Here is an 18,957-nt window from a genome sequence, read left to right as displayed (position 1 = left end):
TCATCTCTGCGCATGGTAAAAAAATTTACTCTGTGCCAAAGTAAAAGAGTTTTAACTCTCAAACCCTGAGTCCCTAGTCCCTCTCTCAAGAGTGAACCACTCGTGCTTTGTAAGCTTTCTGAAACAGACTATACATGTATAAGCTTTCCTTTTTTATATGCAAACTGGAGAATACATGCACACTTTTTTTTGCACTTACCATTTTTGGAGATGGTATTGTAATAACACCTCACCATTTTTTAAATTGGGGCAAGCGCTGGACTGTGTATTTGCACCATTTGCCAATTTTTCAATTGAATTTTTGGTCACATTGACTTGTAAAAGCTCTTTACATGTTAAGGAATTTAGTCCTTAGCTTGTCAAGAGGTAGATTTACATGAAGCCAATGAAGTTTCAGCTTCCATGGTCCTCACTTGTACAAACCCTTACAAGACCCTGAAGGGATCCCAGGAATGTGTTCACAAAATTCACTCAGGCAAGTCATTTTACCTGGAATCATCTCAGACAATTGCATCTTTCTACTGAGACTTTTCCCTTAGGCGAGTTCTGTCAGACACTCTGTGGGCATTTTTGACACCTAGCTAAGAGGAAGTTCAGTTAAGATGCCGTTTAATTTGGCTTTAGTGGGGTATGTTAAATGGGTCTCTGTCTCTTCTGGGCATAAATGATCACTGGCCGTCATGGCATGCGATGGCTGCCTGGAACACTTTTGTGGCCTTTCAGACCAAATTATCCTTAGCTAGCCTGTGCAGCCAAAGATCATATTATAACGTGAACCAAATATAAGGTATTTGGTGCTGGACGCACATGGGTGGTGGGTGAGAAAAGAGATTTGAAATATATGTGAAAAATTTGTCCATGGAAAATTCTTCCGATCCCCAATCCCCAAGTCTAAGCAGACGATGCCTTTCTCACCAACATGTGACCAGCAGGAGGTTCTCCTGTCCAGAATATCCTCAGTAATTCAGCAGACATCAGTGTAATCCGTCACGTATTTGTTTTTTATTTCTTTTTCGTCGGTAACCAAACAAAACAGAATTGGTCAGAATTCCTATGCTTTTGGGATGCACCCTGGAATAGCAGTTCAGGGACGACTGTGACGGCAGCTGTATGTGGACTACATTTGTTAAAGGAAACCTTTCAACTACCAAAAAAAACTTAAGAAACCCAGATTTGATCAGTTATGCTAGGGAAATAATTTTTCTTTTTCTTTTTTTGTTGTTGGGTATTTTTGTTTGTTTATTTTTTTAAATGTTTATTTACTTATTTATTTATCTAGAGGAAGGAGATAATTAGGCTTATTTATTTTTATTTTATTTATTTTTTATTGGAGGGACTGGGGATTGAACCCAGGACCTTGTGTGTGTTAAGCATGTGCTCTACCGCTGAGCTGTACCCTCCCCCTAGAATTTTTCTTTTATTCTCTTGGAGGAGAAAAATGTCACAAAATCATTGTCTTCTGGAGAGACCATCAAAGATTATACAGTCCCCAAAAAATGTTTTAAAAAAAGTATTCCAGAGGTGTGTCAGGCAGCTAATTAAACACATGTAAGATTATTTTTCTAAATTTTGTGATTTTTGTGGGATTTGTCAGCTTTTTAAAGTCTGGAATTTGTAGTAATTTATTTTACCCTTTTTGATTAATAATCATATTTGTACCGTGTTGTATTGGTGGGTTTTTTGTTTGGTTTTGTTTTGTTTTGTTTTGATTTTTCTTAAACAGGTTTCCTCAAGTTGAACAGACTCCAGGTCCCACAAAACCTGGACTCGTACTTGTGTCTGAAATTTGTGTTGGCAAATATTTCCTTCTGGTTTGTAACTTATCTTTTGATCTTATTTTTGGCATTTTTTTCCTCACTGTGCAGAATTTTTAAATTTCCGTGTTGTCAGATTTAATTGGCCTTTCCTTTCATCAGCCCTGATTTTCTGTCTTGGTTACAAAGTTCTTCTTCATTCCAAAATAATGAGAAAAAATTTCATGATTCTGTCAAGGATGTTTGGTTTTTTCTTTATGGGTTTAAATGCTTGATTCATTTGGAAGTTTTGTGTAAGAATATATATATTTTTAATTATCCAGTTTTCTGAATATCATTTATTGAATAATCAGTCTTTTATTGACTAGAAGTGTACTTTAGCATACAGCAAATGCAGATTTGTGATAAGATTCATTTATCCGAGTCTCTTCTATTGACCTTTCTGTTCATGCACCAGAACCAACAATCTTATTTATATATTTATGATATATTTTAATGTCTGGTAAGGCTAATATCCTTTCATTGCTCTTATTTGAAATCTAAAAAAATTCCCAGTTATACTTTTGTGCTTATATTTTCATACAGAATTTAGAATCAGCTTCCCTAGGTCTAAAAAAATCCTGCCTTTTACGCCTTTGGGATCGCGTTACATTTGAGGGTTGGTTTAGGGAGCACTTTACAGAGTTTAAGCCTCCCGTCCCAGTGCAGGGCACGTGCTTCTCCGGTCAGGTTTCCTGTTTTGTTCTCAGGTTTTCTTTGCCTATATCTTATATATTTCTGATTCAAATCATTTGTAGGAACGTTTTCTTTTTGGATGCTACCACAGATGGGATTTTTTTTTCTTGCATGGCATTTCCTGCCTGCTCTTCTTACACAGGAAACCTGCTGAGTTCTGCTTCTTATTATTTGCAATAACATACAAACTATGCTGGAAACAAAAACGACATACTATTGTATTCTGCTGAGGAATGTATGTGAAAACGGTCTTCTGTTCTCTTCTGATCTTATTTGTGGCACTGTCTCGGTTCCCGTGGAGGGTCCTGGTAGACCAGCGTAACGTCTCCGAATGCAGCTGGGGAAGGACTGCGTGGCCCCGCTGCGCCGTCCCCGCGGGCCCCCCGGGGGTTCTGGACGGCAGGTGCGCAGCTTGGCATCCGTTGTCCTGCCGCACTCCTTGCACTCAGGATCCTGGACGGCCCGACAGGCCCGGGGCACAGGGACGCCTTCGTGCGGTCTGCCTTCCAGGCAGGAGCTAGCAGGCCGCCTGTAGCCAGTGTCGAAGGGGCTCGCTTCTCTGCTTTCTTCGAGGACGCCAGCCCTGGGCTTGGCAGCCCGTTTTCTGGGACAGGTAACCCCTTCCCACCTCGTCTGTGTCGTGAGTTCAGAGCACGCTCCTGCTTTGCTACATTTCCCAGTGTCTCATGCACAGAATTCACCTGGTCTTTGCGGATTTCTTTTCTTTTTTTTAATAAACTTTTTGTGGGGGAGGTAATTAGGGTTATTTATGTATTTAACTTTGGAGGAGGTACCGGGGCTTGAACCCAGGACCTCGTGCATGCGAAGCACGTGCTCTGCTGCTTGAGCTAGGCCCCCTCCTCACCTGGCCTTTGTGGAATTAGAACGTGGCTCCCAGAGGTGGAACCCCTGCCTTCCTTTTCTGGTTCAGCAGGGACAGCGCCCTCTCCTGGCCTCAGGTTGCCCCGTCCACCGAACGGGCTCACACAGAGGCCCGCGGGCCAAGAACACCCTTCGGAGTGACCTGAGATGGCCAACTCCGGAGTCCCACCACAGCCGGCTTCGGACGGCCGTGGTCCAGCCCGGGGAGGGGTCAGCCTCTCGAAAGGAACACGCTTCTGCTGCCGAACTGTTTCAGCACCGCGGACTTGAGGCCTGTGTGGTCAGCGGGATTGCTCCAAAACAGTTCCCTCTCTGCTGAGAAGAGACGGGTAGAAGGCGGTTTTCACACCATCGAATGTCCTTCTCAAAGACTAAGTTCTTTCCAAGGGGGAGCAGCTTTCTTTTCCAGTTGAAGTACGGTTGATTCACAGTGCTGTGTCCGTTCTGGGGTACAGCAAAGCGATGCAGTCGTGTGCACATATGCATGTTCTCTGTCGCGCTCTTTTCCATCATGGCTCACGGCAGGACACCGAGGGCCGCTCCCTGCGCTGGTCCGTAGGTCCTTGCTGTTTATTTGATTGCAGTAGTGTGTAGCTGCTAACCTTGGGGGGGACAGCTTTATTTCCTTCTGTGCCCTGCGTTATTTGTCCCCACAACGGCCCCATGCAGTGATGGCTCTCTTACAAGCAGATGCGATATTTTGTAGCCAAGGGAACAGACCGACCTGTTCAAGGTCACACAGAGTCAGGATTCAGACCTTGTCCAATGTGACTCCCCAATACATGGACTTTTCCCATGGCATTTTTTTTTCAGTTGAAGTGAGGCTCACATAACACAAAATTAACCTTTATAAAGTGAATAATTCAGTGGCATTTAGTGCCTTCACCAGGTTGTACAACCACCACCTTTGTCTAATTCTACAAAATTTTCATTGCCCCAAAAGGAAACCCTGTATGCATTAGCAGTCCTGCCCCCTCCTCCCAGGCCCTGGCACCCACACCACTAATCTCCTTTCTCTCTCTGGACATTTCCATAAATGGCATCGTACGATGTGGTCTTTTGTGTCTGGCTTCTTCCACTGAGTCACATGTTTTCCAGGTGCAGCCACTTTGTAGCCTGTGTCAGTGCTTCACTCCTTTTGATGGCTGAATAGTATTCCACTGTGTGGACAGACCACCTTCTGTTCATCCACCTATCCATCAACAGGCATGGGGTTGCCCCCACCTGTTGGCTGTTGTGAACAATGCCACTATGATTGGGGCATCTAAGAGCCTAGGACTAGTGGACACAGGGTTCAAAGAAGCCATCCCATCTTGCCAGCAAATTCAGATGCTCCCCATCCTCAGGGAGCAAAAGTGGGTCCTGACTGGGAAAACTTGCTCCACCTGCCTGCCCCAGTGATGCAGAGGTTGTCTGGGGAAGGAGTCTCCCTCTGGCTGCTTCGCTTTTAGACCCCTGTGGTTCATGTAAGACGAACTACCCAACTACTGTGGAGGAAGGTGCATCAGAGTTTCACTGCAGAGCCAGTTTTGTAAGCCTGTTCCTTGGAGAAGCAGCAGAAAGCATCTCGGGAGAGTCTTTCCTTTTGGTATAAAGGACCTGCAGATGGCGTGTGCCGGTCTCCACCCTGTGTGTCCCTGCCCACAATCCGAGCCACAGTCAGGGCTTGTGGGCTCCAACATTAGCCTTCCTTCCATGAGCTAAATCATTTAGTATCTTCAAATAATACCCGATAGGGGTTTCATACCAGGGACTGAAGTGTGTGCGTGCGTGTGTGTGCGTGTGTGTATGTAAGTCCACAAACGTCGCTTCCCCAGTTCACCACTCTCTACTGCGTTGCTGGGTGGCTGGTACCTTCCTGCAACAGCCTGAACTTCTGGGAGGACGAGGAGGACAAATTTGTTATTTTCTCGTGGTTCTGGAGGCTTGGGGGAGCGGGGGAGCCCGAGCAGAGGGTACAGACCCGAACAGCTTGGGCTGTGGCACACCACCACTTAATTCCTGGCAGCGCTTGACTTTCCCAGCTTTGTGGGGCGCGCGAGGGCAGGTTTTACCTCCACTTGGCAGCAGCCGTTGGCCGGTTAGTTGCAGGAGGCCTCTGGCAGCCAGCGGGGGAGAGCTTGCGCTTTTATTCCCGGGAGGGAAAAATCACCCAGCAACACCCGGCCCCCCTCCCCAGCTCTGCTTGGCGAAGGGAGCTGCCTCACCTCCATGCCTGTGCCAGGTTTTGGCCACAGCTCGGTGCAGAAGACACTGGCGGGGAAGGGAAAGCCATCTTGGTGTGTGCATGCGTGCATGTGTGTGTGTGCATGTGTGTCTCAGCACTGACGTTCGTGGGCTCTGGGCACTGCTGCATGGTGGATGGCTCCTCTCTCTCTCCCTCTCGGCCTGCTTGCCTGCCTGCAGAAAACTAATGAATCATTTCTAGCTGAATCCAGGCAGCGCCGGCACACCAATGCCCTCTCTCCGCCCTCCCTCCCCTCCCTCCGCCCTCCCCTCCCTCCCTCCCTCCCTCGGCCCTCAGTTTGTAATCTGACACAGTAGACTGCAGTCTCCGCGCTGAGCCTCCCAGTCTTGGCACTGCTGCTTCCAAGGTAGGCTGAGATTTATTTTTTTCTCCTAAAAATAGCTTCCCGTTTCCCTTGGCCCCTCCGCCCGCACCCTGAGCTGCAACAGCGTCGATCGCGGGGCGACAGCCGGAAACTCTTGGCCCTGACAAAGTTTATTTTCCAGACGTTCGAGGATGCCCTTCAGCCCGGGGTCCAGGCAGCCGCCCGGCTGGCGAGGCTGCCATGGACGCCGGGTGCCGGAGCGCCGCGGCGGGGAGAGGGGGCCTTTCCAGACGATTCCTCCCTCCCGCGGGTGTGGGGCTCTTCTGCTCAGCCCCCGCGAATCCGTTTCTCGCAGGGCAGGGCTGGTGGGTCTCTGGCAGCATGGGGCTCCCTCGTCCCCTCCCGCCCCCCACCCAGGCAGAAAAGCCCCTCTGGGCGAAGTTTGACTCACACCAGGAAATGCCTTTCTAGCCCCCAGGAGTGTGAGGATGGGCTGTTTCACATCGCAGCCTCTCTGGGGCTTCGAAAGTGGTCCTCTTGGGGGTCCGCCTGGAGCAGGCACAGGGGATGTGGGCCAACAAATGAAAAACAAAAGAGTTGGTTGTATCACCCACAGCTGGGCTCAGGTTGAGAATGAAGTGAGCGAGGACCCAGCAGGCTGAGAATCTGTCAATTCATGTCCCATAGACTGACTTGAATAATTTGTTTGTCAAAACAGATGTTCCTGGCAGAATGTGTGTGTGCGTGTGTGCGTGTGTGTGGGTGGGTGTGCCCACGGCAGGCTGTTCGCTGGGGCAGGCCGTCCCCCCGGCAGTTGTGTTGCGTGTTTACAGGACAACCTGCCTGGAGGGAAGTCGGCTTTGGGAGGCCCGTGGGGGCGGGAGTGCGACTGTCCTGAGGTGGAGGCCTCTTTGGGGGCTGGTTCGCCCCTGTCCCCAGGGAGCCCACATGAATGTGGGCTGAGGCTGGGTGGACACAGCTCGCCACCAGGTCCTGGGCCCCGGGGAGCAGGCCCGCTGGGGGCTCCTGCAGGGACAGCGGACAGAAGTCCAGATCCTTCAGCTGGATCTGCATTCTTGCAGGCTCTTGGGGCAGTGGGGTGAGCAAGGAGAGAAGGGCCCTGGGGAAAGGGGTCCCCATCACCTTTGCCTGCAACACCTCCTTTCACTAGAGAGACCCCACATCATGAAGGGACAGAAAATCTCCCAGAGGGGACAGGCCGGGCAAGAGGACAGAGTGAGCTGGCTCTGAAAATGGAAGGTGGGTGGAGGGGGGAGGCTGTCCCGGCCCGCGAGCCTCTGTGTGTGTGGGGCGTGGATAGCCTCTCCTCCCGTCCAGTTTCTGAGCCAGGAGTGAATGAGGCTGGGGGAGGGAGGCACTTCAAGTTCACCCTGTTTGCAAGGTGATCACTGGTGTGGGGTGGGGGTCCTCTGGAAACACCCGCCTCTGCACCCCAGGATCTCTGGGCCCTGTGCTCTCTCCCAGCCCTGCTGCTGGAACCCCCTGGCTTTTCCTCCGTCCCAGTCCTGGCTGCTGCCTGACATTTGGGGTTTGGTACCTTGGAGTGTGATGTGGGCTCCTGTGAATTCGAGCCTCGGGGTGGGATGGTCGGGTACCACGCAGGCTCATGGCTCTGGCCTGGGGCTGTGATGTGGGAGGAAGGCAGGCAGCCGGGCCCATCTGCAGCGTGGGGGGATCGGGCCGTGCCCCAGGGTCGAGGGCGGCTTGGCTGGCCATATGGCACTGTACCCAGGACGCGGAGCAAAGCATTTTGAGGTTATTTCGGGGAAGTGGCTGACAGCTGATAGTTTCCACCCTCCCCTTCTGAGAAGATGACAAACTGGGTCAGGGAAAGGTTGGCGTTGTCCGCGTGCCAAGGGTGGGGGGCAGGGGAGATGCTGAACTGTCCCGGCTGCCCCTCGCCCCCCACCCCAGGGAGAGTTCTGTGCCTGGTTTCCCCGGGCCAGCCCACAAAGGCCGGGACCCAGCCACACCTGGACCCCAGGCCTGGGTAGTAGAGCTTCCCCAGGTGAGGCCACGTGCAGGCTGGGCTGGGAACTAGTAATTAAAAAAAAAGGCAGCGAACTGATTCAGCTGATTCTCTGCACCGCGATTTCCCGTCTCATTTATTTTGATCCGCGCACGGTTGGCATTTGGGGGAGAAGAGCACGTGCCTCAAGGGCAGGAGAAGAGGGACAGGGCAGGGCCTGTCTTTCCCGAGCTTACTTTCAAATCCTCCCCCCTCTGTGTTCTTGGAAGGAAGCCTGAAGTTTCCGTTTTAATTCCCCAGTGCTGGTGAGCGTGCGTGTCGCGGCAGGGCGGTGGGAGCCGTCTGCGAGCAGGGCCGGGGAGGGTTTGCACCTGTCCGTTTCTGGGTGCCGGTGCTGCTGGTCCAGGGGCCCTGCTTTGAGAACCGCTGGGCCAGGGCGTGGCCCCAAGGCGGTTAACCATCTGTGGGAAGCTCCTCTGCACTCTTGTCTTCGGCCGCAGGTATAAAGGAGGGGGGACTCCAGGCAGGCGCTTCCCTCTTGGGTGGGCGGGTCCAGGCTCGTAAATGTTGCACCTTCCCATGTGCCGAGGAGAGGATGCTCCTTCGCTGCTGGGGTGGAGGAGCTGGAGGACGTCCCCGCTGGATTGCTCAGCCTTGTCCATGTGGCTGGAAGGCTGGGATCGGGTGGTTCTGGGAACTTGGTGAAGGACGCACCTGCCGCATCTGTCCGTTGTGGATGCGCTGGAGAGGCTGACGCCAACTTAATGGAAAACTCCGCTCTTCACTTCTCTTGTTCCCTTTGAGTTAGATCGTATGTCCTATGAATGGCGTTTGCAAGAGCATCAGCCTGTCTTGTTGATGTTGGCGCCGCCTCCTTCGGTACAAAGGGTTGGATTAATCCCCCTCCTCAGCCCCTAACATGCTGTCATCACTGGTTCCTTTCCCGCCTTTCTCTCTGTCTCCCGTGCCTCTCTCTGTCCTGCCCTCCCACCCCCGTCCCCACCCCCTTTGCCTTCTCCATCACGGGCAGGCTGTTCAGCGTGTTTGACGCGGCACCGCGGGCTTGCATCCACGTGAAGCATCAGCGCCGCTGCATTTGCAGGTGTTCGCTGAGCCCAAACCCCACTGCGCTCTAGACCTCGTTCTGCCTCCTGCTTCTCTCAGGCAGCTCTGCCCCTTTACGGCCCATCTGTGCTGCGTGTACTTCTGGCTGGTTACGTCTGACTGCTGGGTGCTGCTCCGCGGAGTTCACGGACCGCGCTTTCCTTGCCGGTTCCCCGGGGAGGGCGGCAGGGGGGCTCCAGAGCCCTGCCGTGCAGCCGGTGCCGCCGCAGGGCCCTCGCGCGCGCCTCGTTAGCCAGCATGAGGCTTGCTCTGGGCGCGCCTCAGAAGTGGACGCTGGGGCGGAGGGGCCGTGTCGCCATCATCTCAGCAAACCCCTCCAGCTTGCTCTGCAGAGCAGGTCTTCTCTCCCCGTGTTCTTGCCAACACTTAGCATCGTCCGGGTTTCTAATGTTTGCTACGATTTTTTTCTAGCCCTTGTAGATTCAGTTCTCCCTGAAGATGGTTGGGGGCGGGCTTTCAGAGATGCCGCAATTCCAAACTAGCACCCGAGGGCAGCAGCGTGGGGACGGGCAGGTTTCCGGGTGACCGGGCTGCGTCTCCTCAGAGCCACCTCTGAGGTCTTGGCAGAGGCTGCCCCGCGTCCCAGGGCCCTGCGGGTGAGAGGTCTTCCCCTTGGAGAGCCAGATGTGGTTCTGGGAGCATCTGGGAGGGCTGTTTGTCCTGCCTCACAGCGACAGAGAGTCTCAAATTAACCCTTGACCTTTGAGGCTACATTTTCAGTCTCCAAGATCTGCTGAGAAGACTTGAAGAAGCAATCATTCCTCAGGCACCTTTAGACCTGAGCCCTGTGACTGGACCCCCAGCTCGTGCGTGCCCATCTTTCCTTTTCAGAAACCTATACCTTGGAACAGGGCAGTCATGTCGTACTAAGGTTTGCTGGGCTATAGGATTCATGTGTTAAGTGGATACCTGAAAACTAACCATTTGCTCTTGTCTTGACATTTCTTGGTTTTTCACTGGCCCAGGAGCCTCATGAAATGGGAGACGCTGGGGCTCCTGGTGTACAGCATAGTGGTTGAGTTATACAGATACACATATATGTTCCTTTTCAGATTCGTTTTCATTATAGACTATTACAAGATATTGAATACAGTTCCCTGTGCTCGACAGTAGGACCTTGTTGTTTATTTTATATATAGTAGTGTGTGTCTGCAAATCCCAAACTCCCCACCCCCTCTCCCCTCTGGTAATCAAAAGTTTGTTTTTTGTGTCTGTGAGTCTCTCTCTGTTTTGTAAATAAGTTCATTTGTGCTTTTTTTTTTGTAAAGATTTCACATATAAGTGATGTCATATGGCATTTTTCTTTCTCTGTCTGATTTACTTCTCTTAGTATAACAATCTCCAGGTCCATCCATGTTGCTTCAAAAGGCATTATTTTATTCTTTTTTATGGCTGAGTAGTATTCCACCATTTATATATACCACAATGTCTTTATCCAGTCATCTGTCGATGGACATTTAGGATGTTTCCATGTCTTGGCTGTTGTAAATAGTGCTGCTCTGAACATTGGGGTGTGTGTATCTTTTTGAATTAGTTTCCTCCAGATATATACCCAGGAGTGGGATTGCTGGATCAGAAGGTAAGTCTATTTTCAGTTTTTTAAGGAATCTCCATAGTGTTTCCAATGGCTGGGCCAAACTACATTCCCACCAATAGTGTAAGAAGCTTCAGATAACCTTTTTTTTTTTTTAATGGAGGTACTGGGGATTGAACCTCCAGACTCTGTACATGCTAAGCATGCGCTTTGCCACTGAGCTGTGCCTACCCTACAGACAACCTCTTCTTAATGTTCAGCTGCATGGGAATGCGGTGTCATGACTTCCCGGGCCTTGGGGCTCGGCAGGAACACAAGCCTGTGAGGTGGTGGGGTCTGTGGCAATTGGGAGACGTGTGAAGAAATGGGGAGCAGGGTGGCCTAAGGCCATTCATCTAAAATTATCTTATTTGCTGAAGTTTCTGTTGTATGTTTTTCTACACAAGCAAACACTTTGCACAAAATAGATGGTCAGTGAATACATTTTTTTGAAAGAACAAATAAAGGAAATGAAATGACCAACACGATGCCCTGGGGTGGGGAGGCACCTTCCCCTCCCCCGTCTCCCCTCCCCTCCCCTCGGTCTGATCACTGGCCTAAGCGTTGCTTTTCTCATCCCCTTCACCGCCATATGTGTGAGTGTCTGTTTCCGAGACGGTTCTCCCCTCTAATTAAGCTCCTGGAAGGCAGCGATGGGGATCGATTTCATCTCTGTATGCGGAGTGATGAAGGTGGTTCATTCACTTAGTCATTCAACAAACATATGAGCACCTGTTAAATGTTAAGTAGCATTTTAGGTGCTGGGCACAGAGCGGCCAGCAAGATGGCTGAAGTCCCTGCTCTTACAGAGATGACATTTGTGTATATGTGTATGTGTGGGTGTGTGTCTGACAATAAGCAAGTGGATAAATAACATAAACAAATGGAGGTAGTGCCATACGGAGGATTACAACAGCCTGACGTGAGAGACTGTGACTGGTAATCCAGGAAGGCCTCCCAGAGGAGGTGACATGTATGCTCCGCCATGAATGATGAGAAGGATCCAGCTACACAGATACCAGTGCAAAGACCCTGAGTATTTGGAGGAGGAAGGATGGCTTCATTCCTCCTAGATGGCCGTGAGGGAGGTGCTGACAGTCTGTTTTTGGAGCAGGTGGGATGATAAAGGTCTGGAGTCCCCAAGATTTTGCCCATGAACACTCATTGTGAGCTCCTAAGAGTGTCTGGAAACCAGTGGGTGGGTGTACCCTGCCAGTTGCATCCTCGGGGAACCAACGGTGGGATTGGGGGTCCCGTTGTCCAGGCACAAAGGTTCCCCTCCCCCCTTCCTCCTGTCCCCACCCTGCTCTACCCTCCACTCTGTGCTGCCACAAAGGAAACCTGATTGTCCTGCTTTTGGAAAAGGAGCCTCTGAGGAGGGGGGCTCGTGGATGCTGCCCCATCCAGCAGAGCTGGTGATGGGGCTTTGGTGAGAGTCCCTCTGCTGAAATACTCTTGCTGCCAAGACCTGGCTGGAAGTCTGGGAGGACAGTGCTGAGAACTGGCGGCAGAGTGGGTCTCCGTCTGGATGTTACTGGTGGCTATTGGTAACTTTGTGTCTAAGACAGAAATACTCACCATCAGAGAGTACATCGTTACCTCGGATGAAGGAGGTAGATGGAAAATATGGAGATGGGTTTGCTTGCATGTTTCTGGTATTCCCTCCTAACCCCCGCCCCTGCAGAAGGAGCCCCAGAGGATCAGGAAATCATGTTTGGGCTGTGAGTCCCACGTCTTTAAAGAGCTCAGATTTTAGGGATGGAGCTGGGCCCTGCTCCTGGGGTGGCGATGCTGGTGAACTCAGAGCCCAGGGCGTGGGCAGGTGGGAGGGGTGCCCTGGCTGACGTCAGACCCACACACGCTGGCCCCACCCCAGCTCACGGAGTGGGGTCTGTGTCCTGAACCTGCTTTTCTTTTTATGACATCCTTTAATTTTTATTATGAAAGTAATGACTGTTCATTGTGGGAAAGTTAGAAAGTATTAAACAAAAGAAGCATGGAGATGAAAATTTGCTACTCATAATTCTGTCACCCAGACACATGCTTTAAATTATTATGTTTAATGCAAATATTATTAACAATCCAGAAGTTTCTTGTATATAGTATTTCTTTTTCTTTTCTTTCTTTAATTGATGTATAGTCAGTTTATGATGTTCTGTCAATTTCTGGTGCACAGCATCATGTTTCAGTCATGCATATACATACATATGTTCCATTTCAGATTCTGTTTCATTACAGGTTACCACGTCACCACAAGGTATTGAATATATTTCCCTGTGCTGTACAGTAGGAATTTGTTGTTTATCTCTTTTATATATAGTACTTGGTATCTGCAAATCTCAAACTCCCAATTTGTCCCTTCCCACCTCCTTTCCCCCTTGGTAACCGTAAGTTTGTTTTCTGTGTCTGTGAGTCTGTTTCTACTTTCTACAAGAATTTTCGTGGAGTTAACTATTTTGAATTATGTCTAAAAAGTTTTTACATGATAATGTTGGGATTCTTCCATGGCGTGAAAAACTCTGCAAAAACATCCTTTAGGGTGGCTGCACATTACTTCCGCAGGGCTGTCCCCACCTACTTGCCCTCCATGACCACTCAGGCTTCCATTTTTCCTCATTATTCCCAATAATGGGCTACCATACCTGCTCTGCTTGCTGTCTTTCTGGGCAGCACACGGGTCTGGCCGTTTGGAGGGCTGTGGGGTGGATTTTACAGCAGGGTTCCCCGTGGCACAGCAGGGCGCAGGAGAGGCAGATTACAACATGACAACTGGCCTTATCTTCTCTCTAAAACCCCCCACTTCCTTTGGAATCCTCTGGACATCAAAGTGAATAGTGCCACCTGCCACCCAGATGCCCCAGCTTGAGGTCTGGGGTCTCTTTGGACTTCCCCTGGCCCACCTCCATCCAAACAGTCATGCAAGTCTGTTCAATATGCTTGAATGTGGTTGTGGCCAAATCCCCGGTGCTGGCAGGTGGCAGACACATAGTAGGTGCTTCGCAAAGAAACTGGTGCACGTGACACATAGTAGGTACCCAGTAATGATAAACTGGTGTACCTGACACTTAGTAGGTGCTCAGTAACGGTGAACTGGTGTGCCAGACACTCTCCAGGATGAGCTGGTTGTCCTGGACTCTGGACAGTCCCCAAGCCCACCAGCCCTGGGTGGGGTCTTTTGTCTTCAGTTCTGGACCATTTTTTCAGGCTGAGAAATAAGGGAGCGTGTGTGAACAGCTCTTGAAGCTGTAATGCAGTCCTACAATGTGCAGCTGGCCAGGCATCACTGCGCATCCTTGCTTTTCTCTGGGCACCACTGAGACTGGACGAGATGGGCACTGCTGCTAGCTCAGACCCATTTTACAGACAGGACAATCACCTACGAGAAATGAAGTGACTCTTCCAAGATCACATAGATGGCGAGGGACAGGCCAGGTTCCAAACGTGGGCTGGCCAAGCTCGGAAGCTGGTGTATACCCACTGCGTGTGGCACTGCCCTGGTGGACAGGTGGGAGATGTGCTCGGGAGACTGAGGAAGAGCGAATGGGCCAGCCTCAGTGGGGGGAAGAGAAGGGGCATGGCCATGATGGAGATGGGGAGGAAACAGGACCATGTCACGCAGTGGCCATCGGAAGGACCTCAGTTTAGTTCTAAGTGAGAGTAAAAGCAATCGGCAGGTTCCAAGGGGAGTGGCATCATCTACCTGTTTTAACAAGGATGCTCTGGCTGCTGTGTGGAGGGTGGACTATGGGGCAGAGATGGACTCAGGAGGCCAGGAGGGATGCAGAGATGAGACGCGGGGGTCTCAGCTCAGGCCAGGGGTGTAGCCATGGCCACAGTGAGAAGAGGTCAGATTCGGGACATCAAGGGACAGAGAAGGAATAAATCAGCAGGAACAAGTCTAGGGTACAGCTGTACTGAGTCTGGGAAGGACTGCTTAGCTGAGGAGGAAGGAGGAGGGAGGGAGGAGGGACTATGTAGATTTACATGTCTCTGATTCAGCAATGGTTCTCAGACCTGTTAAAAAATACTGATGCTTACAGATGAACTAAATTGGTAGACCCATACAATGGAATACTATTCAGCTGTAAAAAAGGAGCGAATTTCTGATGCATCGTACACTGTGGATAAAACCTGAGAACATGATGTTAAGTCTAAGGAGACAGACACAGAGGACCCCTGATTCCACTGGTAAGAAGTGTCCAGGACAGACAAATCCATAGACAGGGAGTGCACTGGCGTTGCCCAGGGCTGGAGGACTGGGGGGACTGGGAAATGATCAAGGGCACAGGGTTTCTTTCTGAGGGGATGAAAATGTTCTAAAATTAACATTCTTTTATTTGACTTTTTTTATTGAATGAAAGATTCTTTAAATTCTATAGTGCTTTATAATTCTCAAAAGTTTCACACACACGAGTTCACATAATCCCATAATAACCCTTGTATTTTAATCCCCTACTCCTAGCTTGCCCTCCCCCTCCCCTCTCCCCATGGTCACGGCTAGTTTGTTCTCTGTATCTGTGAGTCTGCTTCTTTCTTGGTTTATTCACTGGTCTGCTGTATTTTTTAGATTCCACATATATGTGATATCATACAGTATTTGTCTTTCTCTGTCTGACTTAGTTCACTTAGCACAGTGCCCTCCAAGTCCATCCATGTTGTTGCAAATGGCATTATTTCACTCCTTTTTATGGCTGAGTAGTATTTCATTGTGTATATGTACCACATCTTCTTCATCCTTTCATTTGTTGATGGACACTTAGGTTGCTTCCATACCTTGGCAATTGTAAATAACTCTGCTATGAAAATTGGGGTGCATGTATCTTTTCGAATTAGCATTTTTTGTGGGGTTTTTTTTTGTGTGTGTGTATATAAATCCAGGAGTGGAATTGCTGGGTCATAGGGTAGTTCTATTTTTAGTTTTTTTGAGAAAATATTCTCAAACTGGTGAAAATGTCCTAAAATTGACTGTGCTGATGACTGCATGTATCTTGGAATATACTAAAAGCCATCGAACTGTGCACTTTAATGGGGTGAGTTGGATGATATGTGAATTTTATCTCAATAAATCTGTTTTAAAAATACTGATGCCCGGGTGCCATCCCAAAGCACCTGCTCTCAGAAGCTGGAGTGAGCCCTGAATGCAGGTTTTTCTCAAAAACTCTGGGGACTCTGTGGGTGCCTTGGAGCTCCAGAGATGGTCTGTTCCGTTCTGGTTCTCTGCGCAGTTTTCTTGTAGGAAACCTGTTTCTTCCTCTCTGCTAGAGGGAGGAGTGAGCTCCCTTTGTCCTCTGTGTCTTCCTCTGGCCTCTCTCAAGGTGGTCACCTTTCGGAAGACCCAAGAACCCTTCCCTTGGGTGTCTCCTCCCTCCCACGCCCCCGCCCATCCTGGCATCCCTTGGGGGGCGAGGCCCTGGAGGTGTGCAGATAGTGGGCGCAGGGTCAGAGATATGGGTGAGGCGAGCGCAGTGATGTGGGTGGTGTCTGACACCCACCGGATATGCGGTACTCTGAGGTTGCTTTCTTGTCTGTAACTCAGCTTGTTTTAGCTCTTCTTTTTTCTTGAGAGCAGGAAAGTTAATCTTGTTGCTGGAGGATAACTTTAGTTGTTTCGTCTTCTCTCTATCAATTCAGGATTTCACAGTTAATTTCTATTCCAGGGTACAGCTGGCCGGGGTTAGCTCTGACATCAGAGGCAAAGTTGAGTCTAAGCAGAACTGGTCCAGAATATGCCTTCCCCCTCCCCTGGGCTGCAGGACGTCTGGGGACAAGGTCTCTATTACTGTGTCAGAATATGGTCCTGCCGCATTGGGGGCTGTTTGTTGTTTGCTGAATAATTCCATTATTGATGAGTAATAAATACTCCATCATTGATTAATAGTTCTGTTAATGATTAGTCTGTTTGGAGTCCCATCATAACAGCAGTACTAATAATAGCAGGAGCTGTCATCTTCCATGTCTGCCAGCTAAGGGGCAAAGATCAGGGAGGTGAAGTCACTTGCCATACTCATATGGCCAGTGAATGGTGCAGTCAAGGTTAACTGCGGACCCTTTGGGAAGACTGCACGTCCCTAACCACCATGCCACACTGCCACTGAGGAACGTGCAGACCTGTCCCTGTACTTCCTTCTCTTTCTATGGCACCGGCAAGAGAAGTTAGTTCCACAAATGGGGCAGTGAGATGACCTTCAGTGGGTGGCATTGGCCATGGTTAGAGGGCAGAGTCTTGAGCCACACTGGCTAGTTCTGATCTTGCTCTGTGATTTCCTGGCTGTGTGACCATGGGTATGTTTCTTAACCTCTCTGTGCCTCATTTTCTCATCTGTAAAATGGGAGAACAACGGTATGCATCTCCTCCTCAAAGGATTGCCATAATATAGGAAAAGTACTAAGTACAGAGTTAGCACCCAGTAAATGTTAGCTTTTACCATCATTCTCATTCAGATGGGAAGACTGCAGATGGGCGTTCTGATGATTAAATGAGTTGAGTGATGTGAAACATTTAGAACAGGGCCTCGCGTGTAGTGAGGGTTCAATAAATTCTAGCTAGCATCACCCCTGCTATTGCTCTTGGACTCCAAACAGGCCAGGAAGGAAAGTGACAACAGAATTAGTAGGATGATATCAATGGGACAGGATCCCATCTGATGGATTAATGGGGACCTGCTCCCCACCCCACTGCCCCGAGTCGGGGGTAGTCTCCGTAAGCTTTGCTTCTGCCGCACGGACTGGTGGCAGATCTGACCCCCTGCACAGCCCCGTCCATCACCCGTATTAAAATGTCACATTTCCCTTGCTCTCGACGACTGGAAAGTTCAAGCAGCAGCGCTACCTCTTCGTGACGGGTCCTCTGCTGAAGTAACCACGTGGAGACGAGGCTGGATGCACATGCGGCTGCTTGCTGACTCCGGGGAGCGGCTCCTTTAAAGCCCGGCGCGGGCTCGGCGCAGGCGCACTCGGCGTCTCCGGCCCGCGGCTCCTCCCTCCGACCAAGTCTCGCGGTGTCCAGCGGCCCACGCTCTCTGGTGAGAGTTCCAGTCGGTTCCCCGGAAGCAGTTTGCTGGTGACTGGAACTCGACTTCCTCCCGCCGCCTCAGAGAGGAGGCCGTCTTCCTGACGGGCCCGCGCTGCTGGAGTCCGCGTTAGAGACTGGAGACGGGTCCGGGGGCTGAGGCCGGAGGTGTCGGCGGGCCTGGCGGCCCCCGCGCGCAGTCCAGAAGCGCAGGCCGAGGCCCTGAGCCGCTGTGGCCGCACGAGTGTCCAGCGTGAGCCCCAGGGGCCGTGACCCCACCCTAGGGGCGGCCGACGCCCCGAGCCAGCCCCTCTGGGAGGGGGTGCCCGCCCTTGGGGTGGCGTGTCCCAGTGAAGGCCCCCTCGACGGCCCGGGCTCCGGCCTGGAGGCCAGAAGGTGGACCTGAGGGAGGCGTTGTCGCCCGCGGTCACTCACTTCCTCTCTGCCGGACACGGTTCTAGCACCGGGGACGCGCCTGGGAACAAGATAGACGCAGTCCCTGTCCTCGCTCGGAGACGAACGAACCGGGGAGAACTGGGCACAGCGGTAAGGGATGTTCGTGAGTAATTTAACATACGGTAACGGGGGAGGCCGTGCAATCAAGAGGAGGGCTGTCAGGAGGCCACGTTTGAGCCTCCAGCTCTAAATAGCCCCACCTGTGAGAGTGAGCGAGGCGTTCCTGTTAAGGAAAACAGACCGCGAGGCTGAAATAGGCTCAGAGTGGTGATTGAGGAGCAGGGAGAGGGCAGGTGTGGCTAGTACGTCTTAAGTGAAGGGGAAGACAAGCGGGCACTAAATAGATCACTAGGCCCCAGTAAAGAGCTTGGGTTGTATTCTGAGAACCATAGAAAGCTGTTGAAAGGTTATGAAAAGAATTAAAAACAATTAAAACACTTTTATATAAATGAATATGGAATACAGTGGAGGTACGTCTGCCTCAAGGAGAAAAAAAAAAGGAATGGTAGTGAAATATTTACCTAAAGGCTAGGAACTTCCTCCTGAGGCGGTTCCTGGGATTCGCTGAGTTTCTATGATGTGTGAGGAACTCTGCTAGTTACTGAGATGGCGAGGATTCAAGGAGACACATGCTCTTGCTTTCAGGGAGCTGAGAAACTGGGAATAGCTCCCGTTATGGATTGGGCATCGGTTACATGCCAAGTACTGGGTGAGGTAACGGAGGTGTTTTGTCTCATTACACCCTTAGAACAACATTAGGAGATAGGTATTTTAGCGTGCTTTAGAAAGGCAAAGAATGTTCAGAGAGCCAAGTTAAGTGACTTGTGCAAAAATCACTCAGCTAGCTTGTGAAACAGAACCAGGTTTCAAAGCCAGGTTTT

General features: G+C 50.5%; 1 protein-coding gene across 6 annotated transcripts in view; it reads left to right on the top strand.

Moving 5' to 3' along the window:
- The first annotated feature begins 17,953 nt into the window (after nt 1-17,953).
- RIMBP2 (RIMS binding protein 2) overlaps nt 17,954-18,957 on the top strand; it is a 220,203-nt gene continuing 219,199 nt past the window's right edge. For 3 of the 6 annotated variants that reach the window (XM_072953352.1, XM_072953353.1, XM_072953351.1), the window contains exon 1: nt 17,960-18,166. The gene's annotated coding sequence lies outside the window, so the exon portion shown is untranslated. Of the gene's footprint in view, nt 18,167-18,957 lie in introns of all 6 variants that reach the window. The other 3 variants (XM_072953354.1, XM_072953349.1, XM_072953350.1) reach the window with 3 other exon arrangements.

Source organism: Vicugna pacos, chromosome 32 (assembly GCF_048564905.1).
Source record: "Vicugna pacos chromosome 32, VicPac4, whole genome shotgun sequence".
Lineage (NCBI taxonomy): Eukaryota > Metazoa > Chordata > Mammalia > Artiodactyla > Camelidae > Vicugna > Vicugna pacos.
This window is presented reverse-complemented; position numbering and strand designations above follow the sequence as displayed.